Consider the following 22648-nt stretch of genomic DNA (forward strand, 5'->3'; position numbering starts at 1 on the left):
TACGCAGGTATACAGGATATACCCACTTGGTTTTTAGGCAGTTTGCAGTATACCCACCTATCAGCCAGAAAGGCATTGGAATATATAGGAGAGTATACCCAGTAACGTACCTATCTGCCCATTAATCCACCCACCTCATCAACTGCCACTACACCTCTACCCAAAAGTAGTAACCGAGCCCAACCCTGAACCTGGCACGCATTTTGGTTTTTATCTCTGAACCCAGCTCAATTCTGACGCAGGTAATATAACGTTACTGAAACACTGACTTTGTCTGTTATGCTACTGTGTAATTATGATTACAGCTTGCCTGTTTACTGTGATTACACACGTGTAAATGACCACCAAAAGTCATTGTTTTATATTGACTTATAGGTAGTCTGCTTTAACACACGTCACACACTGTCAAGACTTTTGATCAGGTTATGTGTACTAATAAGAAATGTGTATGATTTATTGAGCTGCTGCAGCCACTCTCTTCTTTTAACAGAGATATCTACCCTTTCTATTGTTTGGTTAAAACATTCATTTAGTTACGTTGTACGCCTGAGACCCTTTAAGGGGTTAATCGTGAGGGCGTACATAATATTCTTGTTTCACGTTGACGGCTTATTGTCGGCGAACCTTCGGCAGGAGCATACAGCCCGTCAGTAAGTAGCATTACAACTGCTAACTGCAAGCAGCCTGCTAATGATGGTTAACTCATGAATAGAGGGTCGTGTTGACGTTCACCACGCTATCCCGACGTGCCGTAGGTGGCTCATAATGTGTTGTTTACAAGCGTGATAGGCGTTCAGCCTCCGGCGTGAGTGTAGCGCAGCACTCTCGGCCGGCACTCGGCTAACTCCCGGGAGCATTCTCGGCGGTCGGGGTTGGCCGGGACATGCCGGTGGTTGAGCGCTCGGTGAGCAAATGCGTACGATGGTGTGGTGAACGGCAACTTTGACTCTGTGGTCTGTTGCAGAGCATTGTATTGTGTTTCGTGGCTCTTGTAACTTATCGGCAGCGCGTGCAGTTGGTATACACAGGCCGTGTCTCAACATGTCCGCGCTGCCGTCTGGGGACTGCTTTGCGCGTGCTCCCGGAGCGCTGGGCTTTCTGGGAGATGTAGTAAATGTGGTTGATTTGGGTCTTCTGTGATGTATCTGAAATTGTTACTTATGTAAATGGTATGCAGGTAGATTCTTGTTATATGTATGGCAATAGTAGCTGATGGGGTAATAATTAACCAGCTTACAAACATATTTTATTTATGAAAAAAAAGTGGAAACATCTGTTCAGCAATCTCAGTTTTACATGAAACTTTTTGCATCTGTTTTTGTTGTTTCAGGTTTATGACCTGTGGTCATTTTGTTATCAAAATAAAGAAGACAAAAAGGAAAACACGAGTTATAACTTTGTGTGCTGCCTGTCGAGCCTTGTCGGAGGGCTGAAATTTAAAAAAGATCCGAACACACACACACACTCTCTCTCTCACTCTCTCTCACAGTCCCACCTCACCTGGTGACTTACCGGTCTTGTAGTCAATGACACTCCTCACCTCCAGAAGAGTTTTAACCTATTATTGTTATCACAGACCATAATAGATATACAGATGGCTCCTATATAGTCCGAAAGGAGAAAAAACAGTCTTTCTTATCAATTTAGGTTTTCTAGAAGTGTTTTTATATACAGTAAGCTCCTAAACAGATAGTAGGACAATCATAGCCAACCCAAACCTAAACAACATTATTTCCCAAGCAAGTACACTGAGCTTCGGGTAATGCTAGGCGATGAGATATTTTGTTTGACGTCCTCCCTCATTTTGTAGCTATCGTTAACTTACATAAATGTGTTGCCTTCACGTGTCTTCACATTAACAAACCCTAGCCCTGAACAGGAAGTAGTAGTAGAAGGTCTGTCATAGGTCGAAGCCAACCAGAACCTAAACCTGTTGGGTCCCATTGGCTTTGTGAGGGTATCCACACTCTACTCTACACAGCTCTGTTGGGGCCTTTTAGCCTCTTTTAGCCCACTGGTTTAGTTTTTCGGCCCACTGCTACAGTAAGCAGCTATTTTCAGTAAAGAAGCCGTGGTGAATACTCACTGTACTCTACCTACCCCTACTTATGCCATCAGAATAATCTAGATATGCTATAATTACATACAATTCTATACACAGAGGGTATTTTAATACTTTGATTGTAAAATTGTGATGGTTTGATGTGAATTCAAAAATATTTGTTTGTAAATGCGTATATATTATTTAATGTGTTAAAGGGGCAATAAGCGAAATCGTTTCACCGCTAGGTTCGTTGTTGTGCACTGCCTATAGAGCAAAACAAAGTATGTCATGAGCCACTCCTCCCTCTACCTCTGCTCTCCAACACCCCCCACTCCCCCCACTTGCCTCGTCTGTGCAGCCGAGCACCGCAGCATCTCCACGGACTTTTACATCCAGACAGTCTCCCGGTGTTTCTTCCACAGGCTCCGCTTCACTCAGCTTCACTCAGCTGCCCGATATACCCGCTGCTTCTTCCCACATTAACCTGAATAACAAACCAGGGCTTGGTGCTCCGGTTGGATTCAAACAGAGAGCTGCTAGCTGGGATGCTAGCGGAAGCTAACTGGCTGTGCTGGCAGCTGAGTGAAGTGGAGCCTGAGGAGGAAGCACCGGTTAGCCCCGGTTTCACTGCAGGCAGATTCACTCGCCACAGGGGTGAGGAAATAAAACCTAAACAGCCAACTTAGTTTGGCTTAGTTTAGCAGTTAGTGATGTCTTTCACTCACTCTCGGTCTCTGCTGTGTTTAGCTATTTCCCTGCTTTCCTGTTAGCGTTAGCACTACTCCGCTGCCACACTAACGCTCCAACTCCAACTGAGCCGGGAGCCCGTAAGCGGGCTCACGGAGAAGAGTTGGAACGTTAGCATGGCAGCCGACTAGTGCTAACGTCCCTACGCTTCTCCGCCAGGCTCAGCTCGCCGGAGCCGAGAAGCGTGGGGACGCTAGCGTTAGCACTAGTCGGCTGCCATGCTAATGTTCCGGGAGCCTGTTTCTCGGCTCACGGAGCTCGCCGGAGCCGAGAAGAGTGGGGACGTTAGCGTTAGCACTAGTCGGCTGCCATGCTAAGGTTCCGGGAGCCTGCTTAAGCGTGGGGACGTTAGCCTTAGCCCTAGTCGGCTGCCATGCTAAGGTTCCGGGAGCCTGCTTAAGCGTGGGGACGTTAGCGTTAGCACTAGTCGGCTGCCATGCTAAGATTCCAACTCTTCTCCGTGAGCCGGGAGCCCGTGAGCGTCTCACGAAGAAGAGTTGGAACGAGAGTAATGTTAGCGTTAGCTCCCAGAGTTAGCACTAGAGCTACTATGGCTACTGGAGCTTGCAGCTATGGAGCACTTCTATCAGCTCTTCTAGTCAGTGAGCCTCGCCTCCATTTCAGCAAATATATTGCATTTATTACAGGTACCATCATCATTGAAGTAGGCAGGGGAATAGCTAAACACAGCCACCAGCCTGCCCGCCAGGCTACATTTTACAATGCTAATTGCAAATGTCAGCTGGGCTGCCGGGCTACTCACCTAACACAACTGTAACGCCTGACCCATTGCTGGGACCGAGCCGCTAATAACTCAAGCTCCGGACATTAACCCATGCTACGATTGTAACATTAAATTTAAATGAATCGACATAGCGACATGTGCTTAACGTTACTGTAACAGTAATTAAAACAGACATTTGACTTCATGTTGTACCTGTCCAGGAGAAGAAGAGCTAGCTCCGAGTCAGATTGTAGCCCCTTTAGCTCTTGCAGTGCTCTCCACCTTGGAAATGCAAGGCCAATGTTAATCCGAGTTCTGTCCCTTTCTTTATCCGACAACTTCTTCGCCAACAACCGTTGTTTCTTTAGAGGTAGTGTCAGATCCTGGTCGTCTTCAGGTGGACGTTCCGCTCTCTGCCATTTCATTTCGAAAATACGCCGATGCCATTGCTCACTGGCTGTAGCCTTTTATAGGGAGGGAGGGCCAAGGGCTCCGAGAGGAGGGGGGGGGGTTACATGAACGTACATGAACGCGCAGCCGGACCGGCTTGTAAACAAGGGGCTGGAGATCAACACAGAGAGAGGGTGTGTGAGGTCATGCTATACTCCAGATGAAATTACACCTCTAGTTCTTCACATACCCATTTTTTAATTCCTTCAATCTAGAAATGGTGAATTTCGCTTATTGCTCCTTTAAAATCACAAAAGCTGTATACTTACTTCATCCTATTCCCTGTATTATGATAATAAGGCTGACATAATGCAATAAGACTTGTGGGCTTAGGGACATTCCTTTTTAATGGAAGAGTCATGTTAATGATTGCCTGTGATTAACCTTCTGTTAGAGGTAACCCGCATCTGATTGTGGCAGCTGGTTTGGCAGGTCATGGGTTTCCCACTTAACATTGGAAATCAGCTCAATAAAGGGAATCAATATAGACAAAGACAAAGAGAGAAGGGAGATTTTTCCTGCTAACCAAGGTGGTGGAAAGTTATTTGCACAAAGTAAAATTAACCTCTTCCCCCTTTTAGCCTGGGGTAAGCCACACGTTATACGCTCCGACAGGCCACTGAGGAGTTCTTGGAGTCCCTTGTCAGATAAATGAAAATTATTGGAGGTTAGATATTCTGCACCACAGCCAAAACCTTTAAGATGAACATAATGTTTTCTTTACAATCCATGCTCTCAAAGACTGGGGGTTAAGGGAGTGGTAAAGAAAAACATTCTATCCCCTCCATGATTTATGTCTCAATGAATATGTACATAAATAGGCATAATCAACAGAGAGACCAGGTCACCAATATGCCAGGAATCTTGCTAGGTTATTATGATACTAAAGATAGCACTTTGTTTTTAACTCAGGTGAGACAGAAAAAAACTAATTTAAATAAAAGAAGACAGAAACTTTTGCTCCCTAATTAGAGGACCTAAGCAGGGGCCACCAACAGGATTGCCAATAGCCACCAATTAGCCAGACCACGTGATGAGCATGTCACCGTAGTAGCCCTTAATCGCAATCTTGAAACTGCAATCAACGTTCATAAAACCTTCCTGTCAAAGCCATTAAATAAAAGAAGATTGTAAACTAAATTGCTGCCCTACTATTTTAATTAGATTTATGTGACACCGCACAGCATTTGTTACAGAGTTTCAGTTTGTCACTTTCTGCAGATCACTGTAGACCACTTCAAACAGATAATTATTGTTTCTGTATTCTGTATTGGTACCTCACTTATTCAGATGGCTATTCAGGGCCAGGATAAGTAGTAGTAAAAGTGTTATAGCCTTATGGCTGCATCCCGCTATCTCCCCCCAATCTTTCTTCAAGGATTAAATTAATTGTATGTTATAGTTATAACAGCTTACACTTTCAGACAGTTTCTCCTCAAGGACATCCATGGTGTTGCACTGTGTTGTGGTACACACAGAAGTAGTTGTGTGAGTAATGAAAATAGAGAGCTTGAAATAAAAGTTAACACCTTTTTATCACAACTCCACACACCTTGCCAATCACTGCATGAAGTGGTCGTGATAGTCGCACTGCGTTTCAGGACTTGTTGAGTGCAGCCCCATCCCTGACTCTGCTGTTGGAATGGTGGTTTTAGACACTGTTGAACAATCCAACGAACACTGAATTTGGAGTAAGACTCTTAAAAATGAGGGAATAGTTGCCAAGTTTTCATGTACACAGTCTTGCTGTGCTCTTTGGTATAACTTTCAATGGTGATGCTTCACAAGAGCAGTAGAAGGAATGCGTCCCCACGCAATTTCACACATGAATATGGCACATTAACTTACACGTGTGGTTTCTGTAAATAGAGAACGCTGGATGCTCTTGCCAAAACCCACTGTTGAAATAGGGACCTTCAGTCTAATGCTCTCCAAGCCGAGCTATGTTGGACCTGTGAGCAACAGCATTATTGCAAGCTGGACCCATTGAGAGAAACAGTTATGGGAAGCATTGAAAGTGTCAACACAGTGCCTGAGCAGGGACTTGAACCCTGGACCCTCAGATTAAAAGTCTGATCTTCTACCGTCTGAGCTACCCAGTCTCTGAGGGGAACTGTCTTTCTAGAGGAAAGAATCTGCAGGGATTGGATTGTGATCATTTGCACAAGACATCATGTCTTACTGGGGAACACGTCTGAAGAGCACAGACAGGATTTAATACTGACTTTGAAGAACCATATGTGTTGGTTATATTACTTTCACACTTGGAAGAGTTGGAAATAAATCCCTATCTTGACCAGTTTGAGTGCAACGCTAACTTTACATTTAAAGAACGTTGAATAATCAGCAATTTTTCGTGAACCTCTGTCAGATATGAAGCCATTGAATAGGCAAAATAATTTCTACAATCAACTTGTGTCAGGGTGGTTCTGAGTTTTGCAGATCGCAGCTGCTCCAAATTGTTGAAATAAAGGGTGATGTACAAGCCTTGCACACCAAGGGAAGAGTTGTCAGGTTTTCATGTACACAGTCTTGGATATGCTCTTTGCTATAACTTTCAAATGTAACACTTCACAGGAGCAGTAGAAGGAATGCGTCCCCACGCAATTTCACACATGAATATGGCACATTAACTTAAACAAGTGAGGTTTCTGTAAATAGAGAATGATGCTCTTGCTGAAACCCAGAGTTGAACCAGGGACCTTTGGAGCTTCAGTCTCACACGCTCCCAGCTAAGCTGTTTGGGCCCACTGTGTGGACAATGAGTGCTGTTAAAATACATTTTATCAGCCACCTTGGTCAAAAGGTGCAACTGTTTAACCAAGTCACAATACACTGTGTGTGGTTGGTAGAAAAGAAGAGCACCATAAATGTGCAAAAGCATCTATTCATCCATTTCAGACTCAATTGTCATGGACATTGCAGGGGAAGCTCTAAAAAGTGTCTTAGACGTGCAAAGGGAAGCACCTGTTCTGCTACAGGTCAAGTGTTGGGTTTTAAGTCCAACAGCATTTTTGCAAGCTGGACCCATTAAGAGAAACGCTGCTGGGAACCAGTAAGTGTCAACAGAATGCTTACACAGGGACTTGAACCCTGGATCCTCAGAGAAAGGGTCTGATGCTCTACCATCTGAGCTACCCTGGCTCTAATGAGGTACCTTTTTTCTAGAAGTTAGGATCTGCAAAGATCGGATTGTGAAGCAATAATGGTTACAACTTCAGACTACGTTGCCCGCTACCTATTACTCTCTGTCACTATTACTCCTTAAACAGGTTAGGCTGGGGGCCAAGGGAACCATGTTCAGCAGTGTATCCCACAACACTCATGGTTCACAATCACATTTTTAGGGCATGGCAATTTCATGAAATCCCTGCCACTACAACCTGTACTATTTCAAAGGTGCAGTAACGTTGGGAACGGAAACTTAGTTGCAAATCAGAACCAAATACAAAATGCAAAATACTCACTTAGGGGATTCCAAATACATCTACATTTACAAAACACCGTTTCAAACACAGGTTACTATTTGGATATTCGACAGTCCTAGAAGAACTTTTTTTCCAAAACTGTTTTTTTTTAGGTGAAAAGGGTTCTTAATGATACCCTTAGTCTTACAAAAACAACACTTTCAAACCCTTTTCTCTCAAAAAAAAAGGGCTCTTCAGAAGTAAATGGTTCTTAGTAGAAGCTCAGCCCTTCAGGGAGAACCCTTTTGGAACCCTTATTTCTAAGAGTGCAACTGAGGCCTTGAAACCTTATCCTTTCGTCTGTCACTAGCACTGGGCTATGACATTGTGTTGATTTTCACTGACCTTAAATGCAATTACTGTAATGTTTTCCCACTTCAAAAACCAATCTACTCCATGGTTACCACTTGGTCAAATCAATGGCCTTTACACACTTGGCCACGATGCTCGCTCACATCCTGCACACATTTCTGAGTGCTCAAGTACTCGTGAATGACACACAGCCCTGTTGTCTGAAGCCATCTGATGGGCTCTTCAGTGCAGTTAATATATAATCAATCCTGCATGCCTTTAAATGTTAAGTGGCAGTGACTAGTTAAATAAAGCTGGCATAGTGATGACACAGTGTCAGCTTTTCCTCACTGTTGAAGACAAGCACAATATTCAGCAAAGACTATATGTCAGATAGTGAGTCATTTGTCCAAGTCATGATGCAAACAGTCAGAGCAAGTCATTAAGAAACCTGTTATAAATCCTGAGCTTTAGCATCACATTGCTACATATGATATTATCATTTAAGTGTGGTCAATTTAAGCTCCATGGTGAAAAGTTTATCATGGCTGCACTGTGATGACTGTCTCTATGCTGTGAAGCAACAATAAGCACAGTCCCATCATGCCCAGCAGTGATGACTGTTTTTATGCTGTGCAGCAACAATAAGCACAGTCCTATTATGCACAGCAGTGACGATCATAATTGTTGAGTGTCATAATGATTAATAGTTTTTAATCAGGCAATCAAATGCCACACCTGCTCAGATGAGTTCCTCTTTGTTTAATGTATTTGTTGTGTTCTTTATCCGATGCTGCACCTCTGCTGTCTGTTCTCACAAACTCTCCAGCAGCCACCATGACATGTTCTCTTACCTCTCATCTTCAGAGCTGAGCAAACACACACCATTAGGATGATCAATATTTCTCTGGAGCACTGTTCCATCATAGCATGAGCTCATTTCATGCACTTTAAACAAAGAGGAGGTGTGTATGGTACATGGAGGTAACATTTCTATTAAAGTCAAGTCAGCAAAATGCAGCATGGGCAAAACATGGGTATCAGATATCAAGCAGGAAAACAGGAACAGGTGCAGATGGCCGGAGCGCAAAGACACAACATGCCAAACTAGCAAAAGGAAAGGGCTGGTGATGTACACTGAAGGACTGATGAGATAATAAGAGACAGGTGTGTAGCAGAGGGAAGAACCAAAAGGACTGGTGGCTTGGACAATGAATCAGCAGACACTCAACAGCGGTGGGGCAGTACACCTCAGACGGGCGACCATTTTGGGCTGGTCATAATGATACATTTCAGTAGTACCAGGTTTAGACCCAAAAGCACAACTCAGAGACCAAACAGATGAAGTTAAAAGTTCAGTTTAGGCAAAAGTCAATACCAGGCAAGCAAAAAAGGAAAGGATAAATATCCACTGAGGCACCAGGCAAAGGGGCTAAAGTCCAAAAGCAAGAAGGGGTTCATACAGGCAGAATTTAGGCAGGTGGAGATGAAGGCTGGATGGCTAAGCTGAAAGCACATAAGGCAATATGGCAGAGAATGAATGGGAATGGGCCAGTCAACATACCGCAAGGCTAATGAGGAAGTGGGAACAGGTGTACAGGTAGACAAAGGAGGTCAGGAGATGGGAAATGGTGGGAACACAGGTTAGTGCAGGGCAGGAGGGGGTGGCAGGGTCTGAGATGTCTGGAGAGTATGTAAGGGGCAAGGAAGTTTTGACCCCTAGATGGAAGTATAACAAAAGTGAGTCTCAAGTTTATGTAAGAGATACAGAGTTTGTGTCCTATCACAGATCTGCAGTTCCCCTTTTATGAACTGTAACTAGTTATTTTTCTCATATTAACCGAGGTTTTTTAAGCTTAAAGGGGACCTATTATGCTCATTTTCATTTTCATACTACTACATTGGGTTTTTACTAGAACTTGTTTACATGTTTTAATGTTGAAAAAACACTTTATTTTCCTTATACTGTCAGTGCTGGAACACGTGTATTGATCTTATGGGCTTTTTTTGGAGGGGGACTTAAAGAGACGGGCGCTGTTTTGGAGTGTTCCAGGCAGTCTGCTTTGATTAGTGAGTGCTTCCAGGTCTTCGCTTTCAGCATCTCTGCACTGTCATTGAAGCCAGGGGAATGATTGCTAATGTAATGACTGTAAGATTTAATGTTTTGGTGAGGTTAGCATGTAGCTATATGTGGCAGTCTACTTGCAGCCGGGGAATGACTGTAACAGATGTTTCACCCCAATCTAGGGGTGTTAGAGCGTAACATAAAACGTGAAATGGAGAGCATGTATCACTGAACAGTGAGCAATTTATTGCTAATACAATGGATCTGAGAGTATGAAGCAAGGACTTCAGGGTAAACCACAGCCAAAATAACAAACAAAACCCACCTATATTCCCCCAGAGTGCTGCCTAGGCCCTACAAACAAAAATACAATACTGGGCCTGACTCCCTAAACTAAACAAAAACAGGAGAAAAAAGGTTACTACAAAAATAGCAGTTCACCCCTATTGATTCGTGTAAAGTAATCTAAAGTGCAGTGCTGTTTACAATGTATATACACAAGCGTGGTTTGTGCAGAGCTGGGCTGAAGTGAAGTTAACACACACACTAAAAGACTTAACAACAAACAATAAGGCCAGAGGCTAACAACAGCCCACCCAGCGTTAATCAATACAGATAACAATAAAGAAATGACTCACTGTACTGAGCACAAGCACACACAAAGAACACAGCATTTTAACCATCGGCCAAGGAGGAAAGTAACCTGCTAGCAGCATTGACCCTCAAAGTCATCGCAGCCCACCCAGATGTTAGATCAAGCCCTCAGCTTGGCCAATCCGAAGCAGGGATGCCACACGAAGCCCCCCCAGCTGAGCCAATCCACAGCAGCGTTGTCATGGAGAGTCACCCAATCTGCGCTGGGCATCTGCATCTGGAGGGAAACAAAGATCCTCACCCCCAAATTCCACCAGATATGTGTTGGTTGCGGAATGGTGGCGGAGCTGATCCGTTTCAATTCTCCTAAATGTGTGTGCTTCCACCGTCTGCGGCTGTACTGAGTTCCAGCTCCGTCTCAGCTCCGGCACTCTGGAGCCCTCCGGAACAGATACGCAGGACTTCTATTTTTGCCGGACGCTGGAGCACAACGCAGCAATTCAGCACAGAGCAGATCGTGCGGGGCAGGAAGTCGTGCACAGAAACAAAATAATACATCTGGTTAATTTTCAAAATAAAATACACAGTGTTCACAGCGGATCATATTTCCCTGCACCACTACATAATGGGCGGAGGCAGGCCTGAAGTCAACAGGTCAGAGGTTTTCAGACATCATTTCACCCCGTTGACACCATGGACGAGAACATATTAATCAAAGAGGCACACCAAGATGTCTTCCGGCGGAGCTGCACCGTTCTGCACAGCAAACGCAGCCGGTGGGTGTTGACGGACGGCGGAGCACACAACAGATAACCAGCGCTGCTGTTCCGCAACGGACACGCATCCAGTGGAATTCCGGCGTCACAAGGAATGAGAGTTCTCACTGAAACATAATTGCTGCCACACACAGTAAAATTCAATTCAATTCAATTCAATTCAATTTTATTTATAAAGCCCAATATCACAAATCACAATTTGCCTCACAGGGCTTTACAGCATACGACATCCCTCTGTCCTTAAGACCCTCACAGCGGATAAGGAAAAACTCCCCAAAAAAACCCCCTTTAACGGGGAAAAAAAAATGGTAGAAACCTCAGGAAGAGCAACTGAGGAGGGATCCCTCTTCCAGGACGGACAGACGTGCAATAGATGTCATACAGAACAGATCAGCATAATAAATTAACAGTAATCCATATGACACAATGAGACAGAGAGAGAGAGAGAGAGAGAGAGAGAGAGAGAGATGCAGGTAATAACAGTAGCTTACAACAACATTAATGAAAGTAATAATATTATAGTTATAGTTCTGGCTACTGTGGTACAATATGTTGAAAGTATGTATTAATATCTGACAGTATACTTGTGTGACAATAGTCATATGTGTATAATAACAGTAGAAGTATGACTAATGACTAATGATGGCAGCAGCAGCAGGAGGCATCTGGCAGGACCACGGCAGCAGCACAACCACACACGTCACGCTGTCCAGGCACCGCTGCGGTATGAGTTATTCTGAGAGACAGTGGAGCACAAAGGCTCCGGAGAAGAAGCCGAGTTAGTGACATCCAGAATGGCCGAGTTAGCAAGATGCAGTAATAGGATGAGAAAGAGAGAGAGAGAGAGAGAGAGAGAGAGAGGGAGCCCGGTGTATTATAGGGGGTCCTCCGGCAGACTAGGCCTAAGTCAGCCTAACTAGGGGCTGGTACAGGGCAAGCCTGAGCCAGCCCTAACTATAAGCTTTATCAAAGAGGAAAGTCTTAAGTCTAGTCTTAAATGTGGAGACGGTGTCTGCCTCCCGGACCGTAACAGGAAGATGATTCCACAGGAGAGGAGCCTGATAGCTGAAGGCTCTGGCTCCTGATCTGCTTTTGGAGACTTTAGGGACCACGAGTAACCCTGCATTCTCAGAGCGCAGTGTTCTGGTGGGATAATATGGTACTATGAGCTCTCTAAGATATGACGGAGCTTGACCATTTAGAGCTTTATAAGTTAACAGTAGGATTTTAAATTCACAATGAAAAATACGGCTAGCCACAGGGGCGGACTGGGACTAAAAAACAGCCCTGGACTTTGACTCGGCCCAGCCCACAACAACCGGTGCGCATATGGTATGCGCTTCCTTCTTCTTCAATTTGATTGGCGGCCGGCTGGCTCATAGATATCTATGGGCTGGCTGGCATCCAATTTAAAGGCTGCCACCTAGCGGACTGGACGTGGAACAGTAGATTATCAGGGAGAAAAAGGAAAAAACAACAACAACAAAAAAAAAAGGTGATGACTGTGTGGCGGCTGCCGGCCGTCCTGGAGTACCAGCCGTTCTGTGATTCTCCAGAACCTCCAGATGGCCAGTCCGCCCTGGCTGGCCATAACATAACACCACTTTCTACTGTGAAAAAATCACCACTAAAAGCTTCTAAAACAAAGTCTGCACAACTGGACATGTTGTAGCAGAAATATGATACAAAACCATGGAGAAATTGCCTGATATTATTATGTAGCTACATATGTAGCAGTGTAGCCTACTTGCAGCCGGGATTGTAATGGAGTATAAACCAAAATCTTCACAACTGGACATGTTCCAGAAGGAATATAATCCAAAATAGGGAGAAATTAACATCAGTGACCAAGATTGCATAATTACCTGACATTAGCATGCAACTACATGTAGCAGTGTGCTTGCAGCCAGGAAATGACCATAATGAAGTATAGACTCATTTTATTCCATGGAAAATAATCAATAGAAGCTTCTCAACCCAAATTTTCACAACTGGACATGGTGCAGCAGAAATATGATTTGAAATAGTGGAGAAATTAACCAATTGGGCAACCAAGATTACATGTTCCCTTATGTTAGCATGTAACTACAAGTAACAGCTCACTTAACTTGCAGCTGGGGAATGAAAAATGGAGTCTAGCAGCACTTTCTATTGCAAAAAAATCACCAATTAAAGCTAAATCTTCAAAACAAGACATTTTCCAGAAGGGATTTGGTTGGAAATTGGCGGGGACCAAGATTACATGATTCTTTGACATTAGCATGTGGCTACTTGATGGAAACACTTGTAGTAGCATGCCTGAAACATATGGGACAGATTACCATACAAAGGAATCCATCACGAGCTGACGTCAGCTTGTCTCGAAAGTAGAAACAAAAACTGGAAGTGGAGTCATCAGAAAAGTCTGAAGCCTGAGGTTTTTATTCACAGGGGTTACATGTACATCTGTTTACCTCATTATATGAACCTTTGGCCATGTGTAATGTTTACATCTGTAACATTATATGACATAAAATTAGGAAAAGCATTATAGTTCCCCTTTAATCACACCTTACTATTACTTTTACTATCTTCCCCTGACCTTAACTAGCCTGCCATGTGCATATTTTAGAAAGCTGGAATTTGAAAAAAATGGTGGCACGGTGGTGCAAAGATTAGCATTGTCATTTGTGGTTTGAACCCTGGGTGGGGGTTTGTACCACAGGATGGGGGAGCCCTTCTGTGCAGAGTTTGCATGTTCTCCCCTTGTCAGTGTGGGTTTTCTCCAGGTACTCCAGCTTCCTCCCACAAACCAAAGACATGCAGGTGAATTGGTGACTCTAATTTGGCTGTAGTGAATGTAAATGGTCTGTTTCTGTATGTTAGCCCTGTGATAGTCTGGCAATCTGTCCAGGGTGTACCCTGCCTCTCGCCCAATGTCAGCTGGGATAGGCTCCAGCCCCCCTGCAACCCTCACAGGATAAGTGGTTACAAAAAATAAATGAATGAATGAATTGTAAAATATTGGCATTGGGCATAAAAAGTAATCAAACTGAATCCATAGTTATGTGGATCATCCACGATTGACATTCTTGTCTAATGACAGGGTTGGATTTATTCATTTATTTTCAAATGTGCATGAAGGAAGGCACAATGGAGACACTTAATGTGCCTTCTTCTACAAATTTCACCTTTGCAGATAGGATTGTAATTTAATTGGGAGATTTTCTTGGAACTTACTGAGCACCTATGTGTTTCCATGAGGTCATGTTCCATTTAATCCCCAGTACGGCTTTCAGAAATCTAAAGTCGTTGTCTGTCTCTCTTTCTTTTCCTTTTTTTTTTTCGTTCTGTCTAACTCTTTTGAACTGCTCACTGTAATGAAAGTTTTAACCTCCAGGGGCTGCTAGCAAGTTCTTTCTATACCGAGCCTACACCTAATGAGCTCCACAGCTGTGCACAAGATGCTATTCTGACAATGCTGTTTACTGTTTGCACATCCAGATGTATTGTATCACATCATCTGTGAGTGTTGGGATATCACCAGGACCACTTTTATCTACCACTGATCAGAGGCGTCAGTGTCATGGAGAAGCAGCACCAGATGGCACTGGTTAATGCCTGTGACTCTCTTCTTTGCTCCTGTTCCATTAATTTGCTCTGTTCGGTAAACAATGATTGGTGTCTGGCTGCCCTGTGTGAGGCAAATCAGCCCTCATCTAGTGTGATGAAAAGTGACATAAATAGATTTGGTCTGAAAGGTTTCCTTTCCCGTGATTAAGAGCCTCACAGGATGCAGTGAGAATCCTGATTCTAATAAATTTGCTTTCCATATGCAAACCAGCCGCAAAACAAACTCATCAATTTCACATCAGCTTTCATTTAGCTTAATGGCCAGCCATTAACAAAACCAGTCGCCTCCCTCCTGCTTCTCATTCGCCGTGTTTTCTTTGAGTTATCAGAGCACATGGAATCATATTCACACATATACACACACAACGTGCACTCGCTGACTTTACTTACCAAGCATCTCTGCATTTGTTGTGGCACCAGATGGCAGAGAATGTTACCAGCACTTACTCTGGGGTGAAAAGCATGAGGAATTTATTGCACATGTCTCAGAGTCTGGTACAATACATCTCAATGCATTTCAATAATGTTGCACCTCCTAGATTGTGCAGTGAGCAGCCATGCAAAGGAGGCTGTCATGAATAAATGCATTTTTTAACACAATCTTTAAGACATAACAGTGCTGCTCCTGATGGAAGTGCAGCCTGTAAGCAGCAATACTGCTCTGTTCTGAAATTGCTCCTGTCTTCACTCCCTCTAGTTTTAAAGTGTTGCAGGAAGGGAAAGAGATGGCTGTGGATGGAGGGTTGCTGATTGCATTATATGACAGTCATCTGTATTGTTTTCTTTTTTTACAGATGATTTTATTGTATTTTTGCCTTTATTGGATGTATAAGGGTAAGAATGACAGGAAATATGGGGAGAAAGATAGGGATGTTGAATTTTTTCCCCTCTTCACATCTACAGCACAAGCCAATTTGTCTGTCCACAAAGCAAAAGAAGAGTTACAGTGGCTGAGTGTCAGATGTATCTTAAAGGTCCGTTACCATAAATCAGAGAGGGAAGGATGACACATTTTACTTGCTTTTGCAAGTGAAAAATGACACTGTGGGAAAGCAACCAAGGTACTGAGTATTATTAATTACTGTAATCCAACCGTACCGCTATATTAGTGGTTTTTTTTCAAGGTATACAGCAAACAATCTGCTTCCTAAAAATAATATTTATTTTCATCTAATTTTCAACAGCATATGCTCTTCTAAAGAAACAAAAAAACATTCTGTTTACAATATTTATTCAAATTAATAAGAGAATTCTTAAGGAATGTGTCCGCAACAGAGAGCATTAGCTCCATGCATGCTGTGTTTATTTCACTCACAATTAGCATGTATTGTATGTATACCACGTGTTAACATGTAAATTGTCAAAACACGACCACACAAGTTGTTTTGTACAAGCAGAGATAATGATCCATATTTACATTTATTGTTAGGTGGTGACCTCGAGTAACCATAGTAAGCATGATGGAAGCTAAGGAGGAAATCAGGCATGTGGTATAAAGAGCAACAAGTTTGGGTAGGTGGACAGGTCAAACAAACACGAGATTTTCATCCAGGAGACTAATGTTTGTGTCCTGAGTGAAACCAAAGGTCAACTTTTATTTTAAGAACGTCATGTAGTATGATGTATGCCACATGACGACGTGACACATTTCACACAAGGTACGTCATGTTATATTATATTAGTGACAGGGGTACTTATTTAAAGCCAATGATCTTTTTTCTAAGCCTCACCAAGGAGTTTTGTTGCCTAAACCTAGCTATGTAGTTTAAGAGCAACACGAACCGCGCGTTTTAAACTGCGACAATTGATGGTCAGTCAATTGGACATTTAGAGTATACCTACTTATCAATCAAAAAGCCATTAAAATATATAGGAGAGTATACCCAGTAGGGGTGTGAATCACCAGAGGATCCATCATTCAATATTATCACGTTACTTAAGTCACAATACAATGTTGTTGTGATTTTAAATAGGTTGAGATATGCTGAGAATTACGATAAAATATATTGTGATTTATTACCTTTTTTAAATAATTAATTATGTCCCCAAAGGAAACTTGGTCAGCATCTGTTTTATCTGATAAGATCAAAGTTTTCAGTCTGTTCATCTCACGTCAGACATTTTTTCAGTAGCAGCAAAATGTATCCAGTGGACTGAAAAAGCAATTGATTATATTATTCCACTGGGCTATTGTGGTGATATTGCCACACTAAAATATTGTGATACTGCGCTGCATCGGGGTTTTTTTTTTTGCCCCATGCCTAATACCCACTTCCTCCTCAGTAACCTATCAATCTACCTAGTAGTACACCCACCTCATCAGCTAGCACTACACCACTGTTGATGGTCATATATGACCTATTCTGTTGTCCACCAGTAGGGGGTGCTAATTTAGGTAACACCCCTGTGGGTTGGACCAGAGGGTAGGGTTGAGCCAAAAATGAAACCAGTATCCAGTCTCCAGTACACTAGTACAAGTATCATCCAGCCTGTCCCATATAGATGCCTGTCCCAAATATAGGCCTGTTGATTTAAGTGATTTAAGCAATAATAGCCCTGGTTATTAAATGAAGTTTTATGGTACATCAGTATGCGATGCCTTACTCTCCACATTGGCATAGCTCTTAACTAGCCTATATACTTAAACAGCAGGATAATTCCTGGACTTCAGTTATGGCTTTTGGTTTTGATGTGCCACCCCCATCATTTCCAGTGGCCCCATCTGGACACCCTAAACATTTCTGGAGGCACCACTACTGCTGACACGGTTCTTAAGGAAAAGCCAGAAACAAAAAAGGGCAGACTATGAAAAAATAAATGCTAGTAAACAGTTAAAAGTGTGTAGGTTTTCTTTTGCTTTTTGCAATGTTTTTATTGTAGACATGACTGACTCAGACACAAGGCTGAGAGGGGAGGAGGGATGGAACAAGTGAGAGAGAGAGTGAGTGTATGAGGCAGGCACATGAGGGGGGTTGCAAAAACTGACTGTGAACTGAGAGACTCAAAGAATATATGTATTATTTGTTTACAAAGAACTCAAGTTTACATTTAAATAAATGATTATTAATATTATACAGTACAGGCCAAAAATTTGGACACACCTTCTCATTCAATGCGTTTTCTTTATTTTCATGACTATTTACATTGTAGATTCTCACTGAAGGCATCAAAACTATGAATGAACACATGTGGAGTTATGTACTTAACAAAAAAAGGTGAAATAACTGAAAACATGTTTTATATTCTAGTTTCTTCAAAATAGCCACCCTTTGCTCTGATTACTGCTTTGCACACTCTTGGCATTCTCTCCATGAGCTTCAAGAGGTAGTCACCTGAAATGGTTTCCAACAGTCTTGAAGGAGTTCCCAGAGGTGTTTAGCACTTGTTGGCCCCTTTGCCTTCACTCTGCGGTCCAGCTCACCCCAAACCATCGCGATTGGGTTCAGGTCCGGTGACTGTGGAGGCCAGGTCATCTGCCGCAGCACTCCATCACTCTCCTTCTTGGTCAAATAGCCCTTACACAGCCTGGAGGTGTGTTTGGGGTCATTGTCCTGTTGAAAAATAAATGATCGTCCAACTAAACGCAAACCGGATGGGATGGCATGTCGCTGCAGGATGCTGTGGTAGCCATGCTGGTTCAGTGTGCCTTCAATTTTGAATAAATCCCCAACAGTGTCACCAGCATAACACCCCCACACCATCACACCTCCTCCTCCATGCTTCACAGTGGGAACCAGGCATGTGGAATCCATCCGTTCACCTTTTCTGCGTCTCACAAAGACACGGCGGTTGGAACCAAAGATCTCAAATTTGGACTCATCAGACCAAAGCACAGATTTCCACTGGTCTAATGTCCATTCCTTGTGTTTCTTGGCCCAAACAAATCTCTTCTGCTTGTTGCCTCTCCTTAGCAGTGGTTTCCTAGCAGCTATTTGACCATGAAGGCCTGATTGGCGCAGTCTCCTCTTAACAGTTGTTCTAGAGATGGGTCTGCTGCTAGAACTGTGTGTGGCATTCATCTGGTCTCTGATCTGAGCTGCTGTTAACTTGCGATTTCTGAGGCCGGTGACTCGGATGAACTTATCCTCAGAAGCAGAGGTGACTCTTGGTCTTCCTTTCCTGGGTCGGTCCTCATGTGTGCCAGTTTCGTTGTAGCGCTTGATGGTTTTTGCGACTCCACTTGGGGACACATTTAAAGTTTTTGCAATTTTCCGGACTGACTGACCTTCATTTCTTAAAGTAATGATGGTCACTCGTTCTTCTTTAGTTAGCTGATTGGTTCTTGCCATAATATGAATTTTAACAGTTGTCCAATAGGGCTGTCGGCTGTGTATTAACCTGACTTCTGCACAACACAACTGATGGTCCCAACCCCATTGATAAAGCAAGAAATTCCACTAATTAACCCTGATAAGGCACACCTGTGAAGTGGAAACCATTTCAGGTGACTACCTCTTGAAGCTCATGGAGAGAATGCCAAGAGTGTGCAAAGCAGTAATCAGAGCAAAGGGTGGCTATTTTGAAGAAACTAGAATATAAAACATGTTTTCAGTTATTTCACCTTTTTTTGTTAAGTACATAACTCCACATGTGTTCATTCATAGTTTTGATGCCTTCAGTGAGAATCTACAATGTAAATAGTCATGAAAATAAAGAAAACGCATTGAATGAGAAGGTGTGTCCAAACTTTTGGTCTGTACTGTATATTTGATGTCTTTTGATTCATTGAAGTGTCACAGTTAAGGTAGGCTGTGTTAAGTTGCACTAAATTGCTTTTTCTGTAGGGTTTTGTTTTTCCATAAGCTTACTTTGGGCCAACACATTTAGGAGCCCAGTGGCCCATGCTTAAAAATATTCTCAAGTAGCATAAGGTAGTTACAATGGGCCCAGTGTGGGCAATTATGACGAGCCCGATAGTGGACGCTATCGTACACATATTATCTCATCACACGATCAGAGTCTTGACACTGGATAACATTAACATATATGGTAAATGGACCTGCACTTGTATAGTGCCTTTCTAGTCTTGTGACCACTCAAAGCACTTCTTACACTACGCGTCACATTCACTCATTCACACACACATTAGGCTACCATACAAGGTGCCAGCTGCTACTCAGTTATTAACACAATCACACACCGTTGGAACAGCCATCGGGAGCAATTTGGGCTTAAGTATCTTGGTCAAGGATACTTCGACATGCGGACCAAAAGCCGCACTGCCTGCACTGTCTATGTTGACACCCCTGTGTGTATCCCTGTCTAGATATACTGGACTGTATTAGGAGGGAGTAGACACCTATAACATAGGCTTTGATAGTGAATTGGCAGCCAACAGACTCTTGTAAAACATTAATGCTGCCTTATGACGAAACCGGATCGGAACACTGGATCCTGCTTGCCTTCATGCCTGGGTGAGTCATTTCACCCATCTCCCACCACTTAGATACTTAATGAGACCCATCAGCAGGAGTCTAACTTGTGTGAGTGCTGTTTCACAGAAATAGTTTTGTCACTTCAAGTGTTATTACTACAATATTTGTCAGCACTGAATCATAATGTAGCAGTGTTTGCTTTTTTCATTATCTCACAAGTGTTTCCTAACAACATGCATGAGGTTATGAGGTGTGAGCAGCCAACATGATCCACTCTCAGTAAGTACACTCTTGTCTATAAAGCATTTATTGCAACATTAGCAGTAGAGCTGAATAAGATGATGTGGCTGTGCTCCTAGGATGCTCAAAGTACAAATCTGCGCAGGGCTGACACATTCTGATTCTGTGCACACAAGCCCAGGAGATGGGTAATACTATGACTGTGTACCAGATTCCATTATGTTCTGCTATATTGTAAGATATTCATATTATTTTGTGTCGCTGGTTACATAACAATGAATATTCTTACAGTATGATACAGTGCAAAATAAGAGAAAACAAACCATGGCATCAGAAAGCACCACAGTGTTGAATCAACACATTTTCTCAGACAGGCTCAAAGAAAACTGAACATTGTGAGCTCCAAAAATGTCATATTTATTTCAGGACTGCTGTTTTGGATTGTGTTTGTCTGTCTACCTTCTGTACGTACTGTAGGTCTACTATCTAACAGTATATGATCTGCTGAGTACTGATGCAGGGGGAGGCTGGTGGTAGTCTAAAGAAACTTAAAGCATAGCAGTAGCAGTGTAACGCACAAGTATGGGCAATGTGCAGGGTAACTAAGGGCAATTTTACATAAGGTATAATTGTGCATTACTGTGTCTGAGTCCAACTGGCCCTCCTCTCCACTCCCTCACCGCTCAGCTTTCACATTAGTAATGTTGCTCTGTACACAAGTACTGCTTGGTGGCCTTGGCGAGCCTCCTCCGTACCCCCCACAAAAAAACGTGGTTTACTACAGCTCAGTAGTCAAAGTGCTGCACATTTATTACCAAAAACGCAAATAATCAACCTAGCTAACAATAAAAAATAAGCTAAAAGTATGTGCTAATTTGCTTTCGGTAAAATGTTGTTGTGTTATAGTAATCATATAAATCATTAATCGATAAAATAAAATTCCAAATTAACTATTTCAGAAGAGAAGAAAGAAACGGGTGTATTACACAGTAATATAATAATAAAATTAAAATGTAGAAATTAACTTTTTATTTGTACTGGGCATGCATGGATTTTGAAGTTTTGGGCCGATACTGATACCAGTGTTTAAATGACTATTTCGCAAAAAGCTAATACTGATGTGTTTATATTGGTTTTTCTTTTGTTTTTTGTTGTTATTTATTCTTTTTTTGTGCCACAGAAACACACTGTAAAAACACACTATAAAAAATGAATGACCAGTTTTAAAGTCATTCAGTCATTTATTAGATAGAATAGAATAGAATAGAATAGAATAGAATAGAAAGAACTTTATTTACTCACGAAGGAAATTCAGCTGTCCAGCAGCTCATAAAAGACAAAAAACAACAACCACACTTCCCCTCATCAACAACAAGTGGTATTAAAATAGGAGTCCGGACCCTCCTTCTTTAGAAAAACAGGGAATTGTCCCCCACAATATATCATTTGAGGAAACTATACAATTTTAAACTATATAATAATAAAAAACTGAAAGCACTTGTGCCAATTATATACACAATACAATGCATTTACATAACGTTATGCATATACCGGCACACTGCAGCACTTGGCAGGACTGACTGTGGATCAGTGGGAGTGTGTCAGAGTAGAGGAAACTGAGCTCCTACTTTGCTACTTTGCAAAAGTTCACTTAAAACAAGAGACATGTCGGACACCTTTATTTACTGTTGCTTTTCAACAGAATAAAACATGTTACCAGTTGTAATCAGACAGCATTTTGTTCACTTCATTACCTTGTGGTTGAATCTCCTGTGTGAATGCGGCAGTCATACAAACAGCCCAGCTGCTAAAAATCATTCAAACTCAAAGAATGTTGGACCAAATTTAGTGCAGTTTGGATTGTTACAATTTACAGAAGTGTGTTTACAAAAGAGAATAATTCATTCTCATACCATTTTTTTTCTTACTTTTATAAATGGTAACTGTAATATTTCTATATTTAAAATCGATGTACCTTAAACAATTAAGTTCCAAGTATATTTTTCCTGCATTTAAAGTCATTGTCATGGTGTGATTTTATTTATAATCTATTAAATAAATGAAGACTTGATTAAAAAAATGACATACTTACAACAAACAGTTCAAAATCAAGTCTCCAGCAGCCTTCATAGTGATATGAGCATTTGTTTTGTTTTTTTACACTGACAGCAAAACAAATAAATATTTTTCTTTGGGAAAATTAAATCCAATTAGGCATATATTAGCTTTAATTCAATTAACAGGTGTTGCCTCTCTCCTACTA

At 42.2% G+C, this 22648-nt stretch overlaps 1 long non-coding RNA gene and 1 other non-coding gene across 2 annotated transcripts in view; one reads left to right on the plus strand and one right to left on the minus strand.

Annotated features, from left to right (window-relative positions):
• Positions 1-602: 602 nt before the first annotated feature.
• LOC117246979 (uncharacterized) overlaps positions 603-22648 on the plus strand; it is a 57200-nt gene continuing 35154 nt past the window's right edge. Inside the window, exon 1 of the long non-coding RNA XR_004500785.2 lies at positions 603-650. This is a non-coding gene — a long non-coding RNA (uncharacterized LOC117246979). The remainder of the gene's footprint in view (positions 651-22648) is intronic.
• On the minus strand, positions 5995-6067 carry trnak-uuu (transfer RNA lysine (anticodon UUU)). The gene has a single exon. It is a non-coding gene; the product is annotated as a tRNA-Lys (tRNA).

The sequence above is a fragment of the Epinephelus lanceolatus genome, chromosome 21, assembly GCF_041903045.1.
Source record: "Epinephelus lanceolatus isolate andai-2023 chromosome 21, ASM4190304v1, whole genome shotgun sequence".
NCBI classification, from domain to species: Eukaryota; Metazoa; Chordata; class Actinopteri; order Perciformes; family Serranidae; genus Epinephelus; species Epinephelus lanceolatus.